Below are 16,172 nucleotides of genomic sequence, written 5' to 3'. Positions count from 1 at the left end.
TCAGGAAAGGGTAACTTACAGCATTCCTGGTAGGGCCCTGAGTTCTGGCTGGTGGACCAGTAGCTATTTGCTGACTGATCAGTTGGGTGCTGGCTTGCAGGATAAATAAGGAGTTGCCTTTCCATTAAGGGACCCATTAAGATAGATTCATTTGCATTTAATTCTCCTTTAATTTGCCTTGAATTCTTCTTTCCCTGGTTGAGGGTATTAAAGAAACTTGTAGGAGCTTCCTACCCCCACAGAATAGCAAAGACCTATTTCTGAAAGTGGGGTGATGCTGGTCAACGTGCTTAAAAATGTTGATGCTTAATGGCTAGGGAGAAGACCCCATGGGCATCATTTTGTTCAGGAACAAGGCTAAGAGACCAAAATAACTCCAGTCCCAATAAAAGGCAGCATATTTTCTATTCTTCTACTTTTCTCAGTGTAAGCTAAAATGATTATGCATTTTTTTTCCTTTTAATTTGAAAGGTAAAATTCACCCATGCACTGAAGCCTTCGAAGCAAGCTTTTAGCCCAAAGCACACAATCATTACTCAATGAAGTTAGCCTTTGAACAGCTGAATTTCAAAAGAAAATATTGATTTGGCATGCTTCTACTTGTCAATTGATAAGATTAAGCACCATATAGTGGGAAATAAAGACAACAGGAGGCTAGATACTGTGAAAATCTTCTGTCTGGTGGAATTGCCTGCTGAGGGAAGCAAGGGATTCCCTTGTTGCTCATACTTTTAAAGTTAGATTAGGACAAGAATGCAAGCACCTACTGTCTAATATCTAGATCCTGTAATCTTGTAATCTTAATGAAAATACTCTGACTACAGAGGGTACAGTAGCCTTCTCCCTTATCTGTCTGCTAATCACTCTTTCCCTTCCCTAAAGCCACCTATAATGTCCATTGCTATGGTAACCGAGCATGGTATGCATCACAGACAAGATAACATACGCATCTTTTCCTGCTTTAATGGATCCTCTGTTTAGGCTGTAGTCTTCTTTCATTGCCCAGTTCCCCAAAGTATGCATAGTGACTTCATGGGTTGGCATTTCCATGCAGGAAGCTGCTGCTGGAAGCTGTCATTCAAACCGCAGACCTTAAATCTGTGATATGTTCCTCTGAGGCTTAATTACATGTACTTTTAACTGAATGGCAAGAAAGCGTTTGGAAAGAAACGATGTTCATTGAGCTTAAATTGTAATTACCAAATAGCTAAACTTGCCTGGAGAAATGAGAGTTATTGCACTCTTGGCTTTGCCAGGCAGGTCAATCATTACAGTTTAACAAATGAAGCCAATATTTCATCTCAGCAAGTTTGCCCCAGCAAACATTGATCCACTGGCTGTTTCTTCATGCTGCAAAATATATACTCATCAATACCAGAAACCTTATGAATCCAAGGATGAGGTCATAATGAAACAAGCAGACAGTTGTCAGCAATGCTTAGAAGATTTACATCATCTTTAACTTGAAGGAGGGTGGTTTAGATCAGATATCAGGAAGAAATTCTTTGCTGTGGGGGTGGTGGAGCACTGACACAGGCTACCCAGAGAAGGTGTGGAAAGTGTTCAAGGCCAAGCTGGATGGGTATTGGTGCACCCTGGTGTAGTGGAAGATGTGGAAGGAAACCCCCATGGGAAGGGGTTTGGAACAAGATGAATTGTGAGGTGCCTTCCAACCCAAACAGTTCTATAATTCTATGATATTAAAAAGAGTTAGCTTCAGGGAAAGCTCAAGATTTAATGGTAAAGTCAGAAGATGGTCTTCATCACAGAAAGATCCACCCTTGCAGTTCCTCATCAACAAGCAGACTATTTCTACTGCAAGAGACAGGAGCACCAGAAGCCTCTATTGAGATGACAGCTGGATTAATAAGTGATTGTGCCTTCTGTGAAGAGCAGGGACAGGCACACACATCTTTGGATGGGAAGAGGACACAGAGAGGGAAAGGGATGTCCCTGAAATCAATCTGACAACATCAGCCTTATTTAGAGTGACCTGAAGAAGTCCAGCAATAACAAGCTGGTTTCGCAGTGCAGCAAATGATGGTCCTCTTGTTTTCTCTTCTGAGCACTGAGCTCAGTGTGTTGCCTTCCTTTTATTCATTCACCCCCCTCAAGAAAAAAACATGTAGGTTGAAGATGTGAGTCTTGCTGGACTTTCCTTGACAAACAGAAGCTTAATGAAGATATAGTTACTCTATCTAAATGCATGGGAATGCAAACATTGGGAAAGGAAAAGAGAGAGTTAAGCTGAAAGCTGCCTCTGGAACATAAGCAACTGGGTATGATGGGGCAGAAATGTTTTATAGCTGGAAATCTGATGTTTTCTGTATCAAGTTGTGAGATAGAGATAGCAAGGTGTAGATATAATGGCCTAGAAGGTTTTGCTAAGTCTTTGAGGATTATCATATTTCATATCTGTGGGAAAAAACATACCTATTTGGTGGGTTTCATCTCTGTCCTTCACTTACTTTTATTCTGCCCTCCTCCCTGTGGCAGAGCTCCCCAGGAAATGACTTCCCACTCAAATCTCAAATCCCAAATTCCAAACCCTAAGCCCTGTGGTTTCCTCTGAAGCACACTGATGACTCACAGTGGGCCAGGGAGCTGCAGGGCAAAGAGTGGTCTCTATGGCAGAGAAAAGCTGCATTTCCTTTGTGGGAGTAGTGAAAGTGCCTGAGTTATACCAAGATAAAAAGTCAAGGACTATAAGGCAGCTCTGTTTTACTGGGAGGCACATTTCCAGGAATCAGCACTGTGCTTGACGTATAAACACCTAAAGTGTCACTTTGCTGGGCTGGTGGGCTTTGTGTATATTATTGCTGCTAAGGTAAAAACACGTGTTTGTCTGTGCCAGCCATGATGAGGTTGTATTGCCAACAGAGCTGGGTCTCTTGGCAGATTATCTTTTCCCCTGAATAATACAATGTTTTTCTGCTGGCTCTGCCTATAACCTCCTCCCACTGAGTGTTTTGGTGAGGCTACTGGACTCTATTGTCCAAATTGTTAATGTTTTTAGGCATTATTTGGATGAATGGTTAGCTCAGTGGCTAGCTGAGACCAGGGTTTCCTAGAGGAAGCTTCTCTTTTCCAAGCCCAAGGAAATGTAATTACCCTTGAGCCCCGCTGTTACCCAACAGCCCAAGGGGAAGAGAAGGCAGAGGGGGAAAGTGATGCAAAAATCTAATTTCATAGAAAAACATACTGAACATACAGGTTTCTTAGGAGGAAGGAGAAGCTCTGACTTATGTGGTGAGGCCATCTCACTAGGAGAGAGGCCCATTTTCTGATCATTCTCTCATTTTAAAATAATGTTTCTTTTCTCGTTTTAGATGGAGATAGCCAGTGCTATCACAGGAGGCAGCTCCCATGTCTGATGGTAAAACATTCTGTCCCACTCTTCCTCCTGGTGTGGGTAACTCACGGCTGGGACAGCTGAGAGGCTGTTACTACCTATGTGTCATGTCCTGGTGTCATTAATGAGAAAAAATAATTATACTGGCACTTGGCAAATTTTATTAAGTGAAAACTAGAGCCTTGGTGCTGCAGTTCCTAGAAGGGTGTGAATATGTATTACTTCCTCAGGGTTCACACAGATAAGGTCCAATCAGAATGATGCATTAAAAGTATTTTTTAACTTCAATCAGGTGGATTTTCTTGAATGTCTGAAAAAATGTTCATTTTGTTGCTGTAGACAATACAGGAAGTCCAGTTCCAAAGAGCAGATGAAGTAGAGAGATACTTCTCCGGGTTTCTATATGTGCTAGGGTTCAGTCCCCTCTCTCTGTTCAGCCCCACTCAGTAACACAGGTCACTCATAGGGGTTGTAGCACAAAATTGCTAGTGGTTGGTGACCACTTGATTAAGCCATGCTCGTCAAGTTCAAATGTATTGCCTTGATCTTCTGCCGTTGCTTTGCTTTGTGTCTTACCTTCACCATTTTTCAACTGTTACAGTTTTTTTCTTGGTTCCTCTCCTCTCCTCTCTTGACCTGAGTGCTCTCCCTTTTTGTCTTTACTAATCTTAAAATTGCTCCACTCTGTATCTGCTTTGGCCCAAAGACATTCATGATTCCTTCTGTTTGATACATACTTCTCTGAGGGCACGTGATCCTGTTGCCCAGGCCAATGGACACCTAAGTCTCTGAGGTTGTGGTTTTCTACACAGCAGCATTATGTAAGGAATATGTCTTTAAAAACTCTGTCTGGAAGAGGAATTCAGGTATATATATGCTGCCTGAAAAATACAAATTATTCTTTTTATTTTCTTCCAGCATTTTTCTCTCTCCAGTTGCTGTCTTTACTTCTGCACCTGTCACTTCAGTGTTTATTGGAAGTTTGTGTTAATTGCTTGGTGTCATTTGCAAAAGATAAGGATCTTAATGGTATAACACTCATTGTCATGAGATTCATCACAGCCTTGGTTGTTACTACACTGTATAGGAAGATGAGGAAATGTTAACAGCCTTCTCACTAAAGCCATTACTTAACTTCCTCCCTGCACTTACTGCTCCTCTGAACAATTGTAGTTACAATGCTTTTATCTGGAAAATGTCTAATTTTCTTACTTTCTGTGGTGTTTCTCTCAAAATAAAAATCCTCAAAAGCACCTTTAAAAGTGCCATCCTTACTCTTTTTCTACTCATAGTCAGAGCACAGATATTTAATCTAACCCTTTCCCACACTTAAACATTTTTCACCATTTGCTTCCTCTGCAATTTACTTTAATCAGTCCACAATTACCTCCACTGGGATTTTTCCCGCTGCCCTCTAATGTATGTATTTACAGTTTCACTGGTGGTAGGAACATGTGCATTATTTTTCAACCCTCCTCATTTCCTTAGCTATGGGGTGATCTCTGACGGTTCTGTGGTGACATATGTTGCTAAAAGGATGGAAGGGACTGTTGCTGCTATATAGTTCTTTCTATTGAATTGGCTCAGAGTCGATGGGGGTTTTTTTGTCTTACAAGCAATGTTCTTGATCTCGGTCTGAGGTGGTTGTATTCAGGCAGATCATAGAGTCGTTCATGTTGGAAAAGACCTCTAAGATCATTGAATACAATGGTTAACCCAACACTGCTTAGCCCACCACTATACCAGGTCCCTAAATGGCACATCTATACATCTTTTAAATTCCTTCAGCTGTAGTGATGGGAGTGTTCAACCAATTATGCCTTCCATGGATCCACCCTTTCATTTACATTTGCTCCTAGGCCATCAGGACTCCTCTTGGCGCTCCTAGCACAGGCACACTGTTGTTCTCATTAAACACAATCTTCTTCCATCTCTATTTCACACCTTGTTTTCCTGCTGCTTCTCTATACCTTGAAAAGATTTACTGGCCTTTGGAAATTTTCCTCTGCTTTGTTTTGTGCTTTTGTTTCCACTTTCCCATAATCCTCAGCTTTGTTTGCATTTTCCTGCTAATGCCTTTGTTTTGATGTTTGTCCAGCTCCTCCTTGTTTGCTTAGGCCTCCCAGTAAGTTCCCTACTGTGTTCTCTATTGCTTCCTTAAATATTTCCCATCTGGTCTCTACTGCGATTTCTTTATCGTTTGGCCTGAAACGCTCTCCAAGCATTACCTCCTCTGTCTCTCTCAATGACTTGCCTTTTAACTTTGCAGGATCAAATTTAGCTCCAGTGTCACCCATCTTTTCCTTGGGCCTTAATGCATTTGTCATCTTTTCAATAAGTAATTCATGACTGCTGCTGCCCTTCAGCATCACTATAGACTTTCACATCCAGCAGTGACTCTGTTGTGCCTTTTGCAGATAATCATGTGATCCATCTGTTTTAGTGTGTGACCAGTTGATGACCCTTTGCAAATCCATGAGGGACCCAAATGCCACCAGTGATCAGACTATGCACCCCACAGCAACTACTTCAACTTCTTACCAGTCCAGCTCCTCCCATAAGGCCCAGCATATTCTTTCACTTGTTATTTCTGATTTCATCCTCTATGTTTCCAGCTTTCGCCTTCACAACTGTCTCATAAGGTTTCAGACACTGCATTGATGAAATTTGTATTTTCCCTTCTCTGCAACCTGTTTTGATGCATAATAGCAAATCACAGCCAGGCAGAGATCACTGTAGGCTGCAGTAGATACCCCTGTGATGATTGTCTCAGGCATGAGTTTCCTGTTGTTCACAGAAATCCTTACTCCTTTTGCACATTATTGTGCAAATGAGGCAATATTACTCATCTGGGAACAAAAAACCAAACAAGCAAACAAACCTAGAAATAAGTATGATATCCAAATTACCCATGTTTCCAGGATGTCTGCTTTGGCAGCTGTGGATGTATAGCTTGGCTGTGGTGCTCACTGGTCTGCAGTGAGAGGGAGGTCCAGGTGCCCATCTCAAAAGATGAGTGATGTTTTCAGCCATTCTTCAACCTCCATGACTATTTCCTTGTGTTTGGGTCATCAATCAGATCAAATTGGAAAACTCTTCTTGCAACAAATTCTGGATATAATATCTGGTTATGCCTGTCTGGTTTATGTGAAAACCACACCATCCTTTGCAGGATTTGTTGGCATGGGTATCAGTGCCACTTTTGTATCTTGCTTTCCACAAATAAAGTTGTCATTGCTTTGACTTAAAATCTGATTTTTCCTCTGCCTACATGGACTGCTCAGACAAGTTGAAGTGAATTTCTTTAGCAGAAGATACAACTTTTGTTTTTGTTGGTTTGTTGATTTTTCTTTTATCCTTGTTCTCTCTCTCTTTTTTTTTTTTTTTTTTTTTATTTGGCCTTAAAGAAACTCATTAGATTTTATTCAAAAATATTTGATATGACATTTTTGGGTCATTGCCCTCCATCACCCAAATATGGAAACACAAAGAGGCTGTATCCTGGCATAGGTGCAACCTGTCTTCCTCTAATTTTCAGGATATGTGATAGAGTGTTTATTAAAATATTCTGAGGTAGAAAATACATTGAACAAAAAGGGTAGAAAAGGATTCGATTGAATTTGAAATTAAGGTACCCACATTTAGGATGTCTGCATCAGGTGTCTGCATGTGAGCTATGCATCTGAGCTCCCACAACAGTGAACAGAAATGCAGTTGCTGCCTAAGTACAACCACCCAGTGCTATGTGAGATGCTGGCTAGGCTTTTCTGCTGTCCTACAGCTGCCACTCCTGTAGGGCACAGGAATGAACAGGTCTTGTGCAGTGTCACCTGGCACCACACAGATGTGTCAGACACCCGGTATCACCTCAGAAGGCTGTTGATGTTTTCCTTTGCACTAATTGTTCAGCCTGGAGAAGAGATGGCTCCATGAAGACCTTAGAGCTCCTTTCAGTGCCTAAAGGGACTACAGCAAAGCTGGAGAGGGACTTTTAATGAGGACATGGAGTTACAGGACAAGGGGGAAGGGCTTCAAAGTGACAGAGAGCAGGTTTAGATTAGATATTAGGAAGAAATTCACTGTGAGAATGGTGAGGCACTGGAACAAGTTTCTCAGAGAAGCTGTAGCTGCTCCGTCTCTGGAAGTGTTCAAGGCCAGGCCAGGTTAGATGGGGTTCTGGTCTAGTAGAAGATATCACAGCCTGTGGCATGAGGGTTGGAACTAGATGATACTTAAGGTCCCTTCCAACCCAAACAGTTCTGTGATTCTATAAAATATCTGTGAAGGCACATAATGAAGATGCTATCTCCATGTTATGCTGTTCCCAGGACATCACCCATCTGTCTGTGTGCTACTACCACTAGTGCAGCACAGGGAGGGACTCCAGGTGGTATAATATGATAGGAGAAGGCTATGGCATGAACAGTCCAAGAGACCAGAACTTGCTTTTTGTTTGGATCTATTGCAGCCAGAACTGTTGATCTGCAGAAACTGCATCGCCTGCTCTGATTTCCCCCAGCCTTAGGGGCAGAGGTGGAATGAGGTTTACAAATGTAGAAACAGGATATCATCCTTCTTATAGTCACAGAATTTAACACTGAAGATACATTAAATATCACCTTTATTGTCTCCCCCAAGGCCAAGAAATTCCCATGCTTTGAGGGGAGCTTGTTACCAGTGCCTGGGATGCTGTTGCATTTTCAAATAAGGAGACATGCCAATGAAATAGGGATAAAATCTCAGCAGCAAATGAACAACAGCTTTCTTCATCTCTCAGCTTCCCCCAAATGCTTATACAATTGAAAATGAAATTACACCTCTGGGCTGAGCTGCAGCCATTCTCCTCAGAGGCCCCTTCAATCCAATTGGCAAAGAATGGGGTCTGGCAAGACTTAGTCAGCTCATGTTTGCAAAACACTTTGGAAATGAAAACTGCTGCACAGCACTGAGTCATGCAGCTGTGACTATGGAAAAGTGAAGTGTGTGGAGCTTAGGAATACATCTGGATGCCCTGTGGAGGCTCCACGATCCAACTAGGATCTGTGGGTTAAGTGCAGAATTCATATTAGCTAAAATAACTCAGGACTGACCACTGGGCACCTCAGCTCTATAAAATGCTCTCAGAAAAGTGAAGTTTTGGGTGTTTTTACAGGCCGAGTAGCCTGTTTGGGATGGACAGGCATTATGCTTTGGAAATGTATTCTGCTTCCCGGTACAGTGACAGAAGTCTGGCTGTGCACTGTGGAGGGAAGCACTGCTGCTCTGGATTAATGCTAACCTCGCACAGAGAAGGGAATTAATCTGGTCAGCAAAACCAGAGAAAGACAAACAAGACCAAGTAATGTTTCCGTATTCAGGATCTTCTCATCTTCCATACTGCCTGACTGCCATAGTCACTGGTACCCTTTGTATCTCCTGTTCCCATTGCTGTGTTGGTGATGACTCTCACCTGATGGGTGAGAAACTGGGGCAAAAGGACCATTTTCAGACCCTCTATTCTGATGCTTCAGCTCAAGAAGTGAGGAGCCAATCAGCCATTTCAGGACTCATAACAAACCATGGTAATTGGAGGCTGTAGGTGCCTCCTTTGTGTATCTTTTCCATTTCTTCCAGAGGACCTGACCCAAATATGCTAGAAGTCACTGGATTTGAATCTGCCTTTTCTAGAGGACCTGATGGTCTGTCCTTATTCTCTTCCAGTTATACAGTTCTGCACTTACGTTTCTTTTTTTTCAAGGGGCAAAGGCAGTGGTGGGAGAGAGAGAGAGAAAGAGAGAGAGAGATAGAAAGGCAGAAAGGCCAACCAGGAAAAAAAAGGTAGGGGTTTCTTTTAAAAACCCTTTGCTTTCTCTTTGGAACTGTGAGCAGTTCCAACTTCCATCTGCAATATCAATTTGGGTTATTCCTTCCCTCTGTGTGCAGGGAGAGGTCTCTGTTAGCCAAATGATTATTCTTGGAATAATAAAAACTTGCAGCTGGAACCAGGAGCCTGGCTGAGGCAGACAATAAAACCAAGGGAAGGCATACAGAAAGAAGAGATCACTTTGTCTTGCCATGCTCAGAAATCTCCCTGTCTGTGTGGCTGTGTGCTTTCACCTCTCTGCCAATCAAACCCTTCGGAATAAACCCAACTGCTGATATGGAATAAAACAAGCAAGTATGGAAGGAAAACTCTACCTGAAATAGCAGTGATACCTTTAGCAAGAGGGGAAGGTAGGCAGCCTGCAGCTTGCAACCCACATGTAATAGCTTGTGTAAGGAGGGAAGAATTGAAACAGAAACCAGAATGAAAATACCACCTGTATTACTCTGCAGATGGGGGGATCTCCTAAGTTTTGTCTTGAATAATGAAGTGAATAATATTCCAGCAGGGGCTGTCATAGCAGAATTGCATAAAACCAACAAACTGGGTTGTCTTCAGGATGCATTTAAGCCTAAAATTCCCTTAAAGGTAGGCTTAAGTCCACTCCCTGCTCAGCAAAAAGATATATGCAACGTGTACAATCACCTGATGCCTAAATCCTTTTTATTCCCAAGAGTCTCAAGAGCTTTGCAAGCATTAGCATGATAAAACATGACACATCAACACATACATAAAGTACAATGCAGGGGCTATCACCAAAAATATGCTAATTACCTGTGATCTCATGGTGTGCTGTCGTCTCAGCTCCTCTCTAAAGCTGATGGAAGTGAGAGCTCATGAACCACGTGACAGAAGATTCAGCTTTGGAGCACCAGGATATGGCCAGGAAAGCCTGGCTGGAGTCTAGGAAATGATGAGTGAGCCTAGGAGAATTAAGTACTTGATGTGTTTGACTGCACTTAGGCTCTCACCTTCTTAAAGAGCGCAGAGAGAGGATCTTCTCTTAAATTTAATGATGCCCAAGGTATCAGCATATACGCTAGTTAAGATTTGGATCCAAAGGTGCTGTGAATCCTCATCTGGGAAGGGTGTCCCACTCACCAGGAAAAGACTTTTTTAATCTATTACAAAACATTTTCCAAACTGACAGGGGCAAGCTATCCCTTCTCTCTCCTCACTTTCCTTGGAGCCAGATGCCCTTGAAGACTGCTTTTTGAGAGACATGGGGATGCTCACTGTTGTGCTGTGTGTGTGAGGAAGCCAGTCTGTTCCACAACTTGGCAGAGGAGGCAAATTCCTTGGCCTGGCCCTCAACCACAAGCTCATCTTTGCATACCAGGAGCAGTAACACTGCTCCCAGCTTTTCACAGAGCCAGAGCTGCCACTAGACACCAAATCAGGAATAAAGGAGAAACAGTCACACATACTTTTTTTTTCAAGGCAAATGGAAACAAAGATGTTTTGCTTTTGAAACCACAAAATTTTGTAGTTTAAAAAGAATTCCTTGCATCTCCTCCAACACTCACTGTCCTACTCTTCTTACCCCCTTGCTGGCTCATCACATACTGCTCCCTGTCCTACTGACATGCCCCAGAGAAAAAACCAGGAACAAAACATATCCACATCAAAACCCCAGCACCCTGAAGGCAAGTCAGATGTGTATATTGGCATTCTGGGGACATGCATAAAGAAAATCCCAGATGGACAGGGTTAATACCTGATTCAACCCAGGTGGTCCTGCCTCAGGTCTAGAACTACCAGTGATGTAAAGCATCTCTTAAACCACTGTTTGCCAGAGGGCTAAAAGAGCTTTAGCTCTTCAACATTCTTCCTTCCTTGCTGCATCCCAGTACTGACACCATGCCCACCATTGTTCTCCTCTGCCTTCTCTCTCCTTTGTTCCATATTTAGGAAGATAGGAAATGCAAAGAGCTACGATGCCATCAGGATTATAGAATTGAGGAGAGATGAGCTGGGATGGGAGGGCAGCTGCTAAAAGGTCTCTCTATTGGTTCCCATCCCTCCTTGCAGCCCTAGGTGAGAACTGGAGCCCATTCCAAAACCAAGTTCCAGAGCCAAACACTGGCTAGAGACAGAGCCCAGCCACAGCCCAGCTTCACCTGACTTGGAAACCTCAAATCCTCCTCAGCTCTGTTTCCAAGTTTGGTGCAGCAATCTGCACACATATATTGGGTCACATCTTGCCTCACTGATTTCTTCAAGTGCTATTGCTCAGTAAGAGAAAGAAAAACAAGCTGGTGCTCAGCTTTCCTTCCTAGACCCTTCCTTGACCCCTCTTATACATCAGCCCTTGTTGTTTACAGTTCTCAAAAATGCGTGTCTTTTACCCCAGCACCTCTGTGTAAACTGATACCAATCCCAGCAAGCTGTTTCTCTTGTTCAGGGTTTTAGTTTGCCAAACTGAAATTTGAGAAATTCAGACCAGAAGGAAATAAGAAGAGCAGTGGAAATTCCCCAGGGAGCAGGATTGCAGAGAAGCGTGGGAGGTCCTCAAACACAAGACTGGAGGACTTCCCACCAGACAAAGCTTCATCCAACCAGAAGCAGTGAGTCTGCTTTAGGACCTCAGATAAATATCCCCAGGAATCTGTATGATGCTAAGAACTGATACATACTCTCTGTAAAACTGTACTGTCCTTAGTATGGTAAAATTTTACAATGAAAACCTATCAAAAATAAAAGAAAATTAAATCTTGAAATCCAAACCCTGAACTTGACCTAAGGAAGTGATTTAATCCTGTCAATCCTTCCATAGCCTCTAGGACACTAACTGGGAACCTTTCCACTGCCAATGAATTTGTGGGAAAAGATTCAGTTACTGCAAGAATGGCACAGATGATAGGTAGATACAAAAGTAGATGGAAGCAGACAGGAAGGCAGGAAAAGAGAGAGCAAAAGCAGTTTTGATTTTATTTCTTTTGACTGCATCACTCAGACTCTGAGTAAAACAATATCAAAACACTTCACTAATCTATACAGCTCCACATGTGTAAAATGTGTTATGACAAAACCTGTGAAGTTCTTAGACCAGGGTCTCATTTTTCTTTATAGAAAATATTGGAAATATTCTTAAATTCTTAAATCTGAGAAGAACCACTGCTGGCTCTTTCCAACTTGAAAGGAAAGCTGTCTCATTTGGACAATGGAACAGACTCAAATACCAAGCTGAAAACATTCACTGCCATGTGCTAGAGCAGGTGTAGGGTAGCTAACCCATATCTATGTCTGAAATAAGGAAATAAATAGGTTATATAAGCCTCTTTTGTAAAACATTACAAAGAACATATAGAGTTCTCACTTGCCTCCTGTATTTTGACTACTTTTTACTTTTCACCATCAAATACTAGTGGATGCAGCAATGATTAGCCACAGGGTAAGCTGATTTACCTCCTCCTTTTGATGAGCATGTGTTTCCCCAAATCCCATCTAAGGCAGCACCTTGTGCAGATCAACCCACATGAGCATGTCCTAAAATGTATATTGAATTGGACACAGATGATAAGAAAACACTTGCCTGGTGTATTAGGGTGGCATGAGCTAAAGGCCATGCTGCTCAGCTCTGCTGGTATACGGATTTTAAAGCATCACAGGAACATGGGAGCTACCTTTCACCCTTAAGGGACTCTGCTTGTATGCATAGCTACCCTGCAGCTGAGAAGGGTTAATCAGTGTAATATTGGGTGGCCTCATTGCTCCCTATCGATTCCTGAGCGGGGAAGTGGAGAGGAAATCATAGAATCAGAACGGTTGGGTTAGAAGGGACATTAAAGATCGTCTAGTTCCCTGTTATGAGCAGGGACACCTTCCACTAGACCTGGTTGCTCAAAGCCCCATCCAACCTGGCCTTGGACACTTCCAGGAAAGGGGCAGCCACAGCTTCTCCGGGCAACCTGTGCCAGTGTCTCACCACAGTAAAGAATTTCTTCCTAATACCTAATCTAAATCTACCCTATTTCAGTTCAAAGCTGTGCCAGGGAAGGTTTAGACTGGACATTAGGACATTTCTTTACCAAGAGGATGATTGAACACTGGAACAGGCTTCTTAGAGAGGCAACTGATACCCCAAACCTATCAGTGTTTAAGAAGTATTTTGACTGTGCCCTTAATAACATGGTTTAACTTGGTCAGCCCTGAATTCATCAGCTGGACTAGATGATCAATGTAGGTCCCTTCCAAATGAAACATTCTATTCTATTCTATTCTATTCTATTCTATTCTATTCTATTCTATTCTATTCTATTCTGCAGAACCACCTAGGCAACGAAAATGAGCTGCTGCTGGTGCTGCTGGTAGAGGCTTTGGATTTGCTTTTAACACACTGCACAAGGAAAAAGAAAGCATTTGAAGAGGTAAAAATGGCCATAAGCAGCTGCAGAAGGTACCTAGAGTGAGCTGGAGAAGCAGCTCTTTGCATGGAAAAAGCAAGGAGGTTTTTTCCTGTAGGCTGGGGTCTCTGATTACAGCAAAGCCAGCCTGTTCTTAGGCCCCTGGGACACAGGCCTTGAAGCCTTTATATGGTGTGGATGAGAGTAGGTCAGTATGTGAGCTCCTGCTTCATACAATCATAGGATCAGAGAGTCCTAGAATCATAGAATCACAGAATCAGAGTCACAGAGTCATAGAACAGCCAGGGTTGGAAGGGACCTTCAAGACCATCCAGTTCTGAAATCCCCACCATGGGCAGGGACACATTCCACTAGACCAGGTTGCTCAAAGTCCTGTCCTACTGAGCACTGTTTGGTACCAAGAGAGCCAAACTGCTCTGCTGGGTAGGTAGGTTCCTCCTTCAACCACACCAGTCTCCTGGCATGAGCAGCTGTGGAAGCCTTGGGGCTTCCAAACCATAGCAAGCACCTCACCAGAACAGCCCAGGCTGTTCTGAAGTGGTAAATGGACACTGCTCCTTCTGCTGGGGAGAGAACCACGGCTCTGAGTCAACTGAGGAAAGATACAATGCAATGCACACAAATAGGAAAATACTGGTGGTTTAAGCAAAGAGTATTTCTCTCATGCCAATAGGCTTTCAGAGCTGACTTTAACAGGCACTCCTGGCTGTATCTCAACAGGAACTTCAGCTCTGGCAAAAATCTCTCTAGATGCATGAAGAAGGCACTCAGCCCCATCAGCAGTTGGTAAATGGGAACTTGGGTGCCTAATTCATGTCTGAGGATCCTTACATCCTCTTTTTGTGCCTCTCTACACAAGAGACACCTGGATATACGCCAACCACACTGTATGCCCTTCAAAGCATGTCTCTTCTCAAATGATATCCCTTGGAGGAGAGCTTTGGCTTCTGCTTGGATCAGAGAAGAGCAGAGCAGATAGAGTCCAGGCTTGGAGTCAAAGTCAGAAAATGCTGCTTTTTCACAAGACTGATACTCTCTCTTTATTCTCTCTGCCCTTTCACACTCTACACAACACAGTTCACTATTACAGCTCCTGTTAATTATTCATCCCAGACTGTATTTGCTTAGGTAGAAGTTCGCCTCATGAACTTCTCTGAACCTGCCTGATCTGGTCTTCCTGGTTGTAAATTGGCAAGAACTGTAAATTGGTGACGAACGATGACCACAGTGAACAGGCATTTCTTTCTTCCTTCAGTAAGCAGTTTCAAGATGATTTTGTAACAGTTTGAAGCACGCATGAACTTTGCTTCTCATTTTTGCCTTGATGGTGCCTGGCTATGACATCACTGTGTCTCAGAGGCGTACACTGTGTCCAGACTTAGTTTATAGGTGTCATCTGAGTGAAATAAAACCTAAGTTTGTGAGGTAATGAATAATCTCAGGTCCTGAGGGTCCCTTTCGTCCTTGTTGGATGATGGATTGCGTGGTGAGATGGGGCACAGGAGAAATGGAGAGTACACAGAAAGGAGGTGACTGGGGAGGTCTTTTGGACCTTCCACCTTTCATGCAACCCTCCCCTGGGCACTCCAGACAGGGTGTCAGGGTCATGGGCAGAAAGAAGGTACCAGGGATGTGAACGAGGCTCACTGTAGGTGCTGAGGGGTTGTGAGCTGAGCTCCAGTTATCCTGGCAATTTGCACTGGGGTGTTCAACCTGATTTCACTTCACAGGAATGATATAATCCTTACTTGTTAAGACAGTTTATAGTGCAGCAACATGACTGGTTTCAAAAGATGCACATCAACAGGAAGGCAGCACAGGCAAACTGAACAAATCTAGCCCCTGAAACATCTGGGACTAATGCACTCAAGTGGGAAACATCTGCATTACATGAAGAAGGTCAAAAGGGGCTACTAGCCAGGAAAGGAATTCATGATCATGGTAAAAATATCCCTGAAATGTCTGAATAGACCATAGTTAGGAGCAGAAGAAGTAATCTGAGGGGTTTTCTGCTGAGAGGAAGCCTTGTCTGCCAGCAGGACAGGGTCTTTCTCCCATCCCTTTACCCTACTTCCAGGGGAAAGAGTTACCATGTGTTGTCATAGCTGAGAAAAACACATTTTGGAGAGGACTTTAAACTCCACTGGCAGGCAGAGTTCCTCAAGCAATGGAGTAGTCCCCATCTCATCATTTTCTGGAAAAGTTGGGTGTGGAGATATTAAAGTCAGCACTGCCTTGACAGGAAATCCCTCTAATATCATGTTGCTATGGATATTTTCATTTTGACTTGGAAAAACATCTATTTTACAGGTGAAACATCACATGCACAAATGGAAAGAGCTGTAGGTTCTGTTTTGTTATGTAGGTTGAGGGATGGAGTGTGCTGGTGCTGTTATGGGCAGGCACACTCTATTGTGTGTGTGATTTTTTTAAGGTCTCTGTCCTTTATGTGCTAGTGCTTACATCACTGTGGGAAAAAGCACTCAAATAGCCATAATGTGGATTAGCCGTGTTTCCTCCTTCTGGGAGATACTGCAGCAGTCCAGATTTTCAAGTGCTCTGCTTTCAGCCCTGTGACCTCTTCCAAAAA

This window comes from Myiozetetes cayanensis, unplaced genomic scaffold, assembly GCF_022539395.1.
Source record: "Myiozetetes cayanensis isolate MyiCay16 unplaced genomic scaffold, myiCay2020 scf5-8, whole genome shotgun sequence".
Taxonomy (NCBI): Eukaryota; Metazoa; Chordata; class Aves; order Passeriformes; family Tyrannidae; genus Myiozetetes; species Myiozetetes cayanensis.
The sequence above is the reverse complement of the archived record's forward strand: the minus strand, read 5'-3'. Positions refer to the sequence as shown.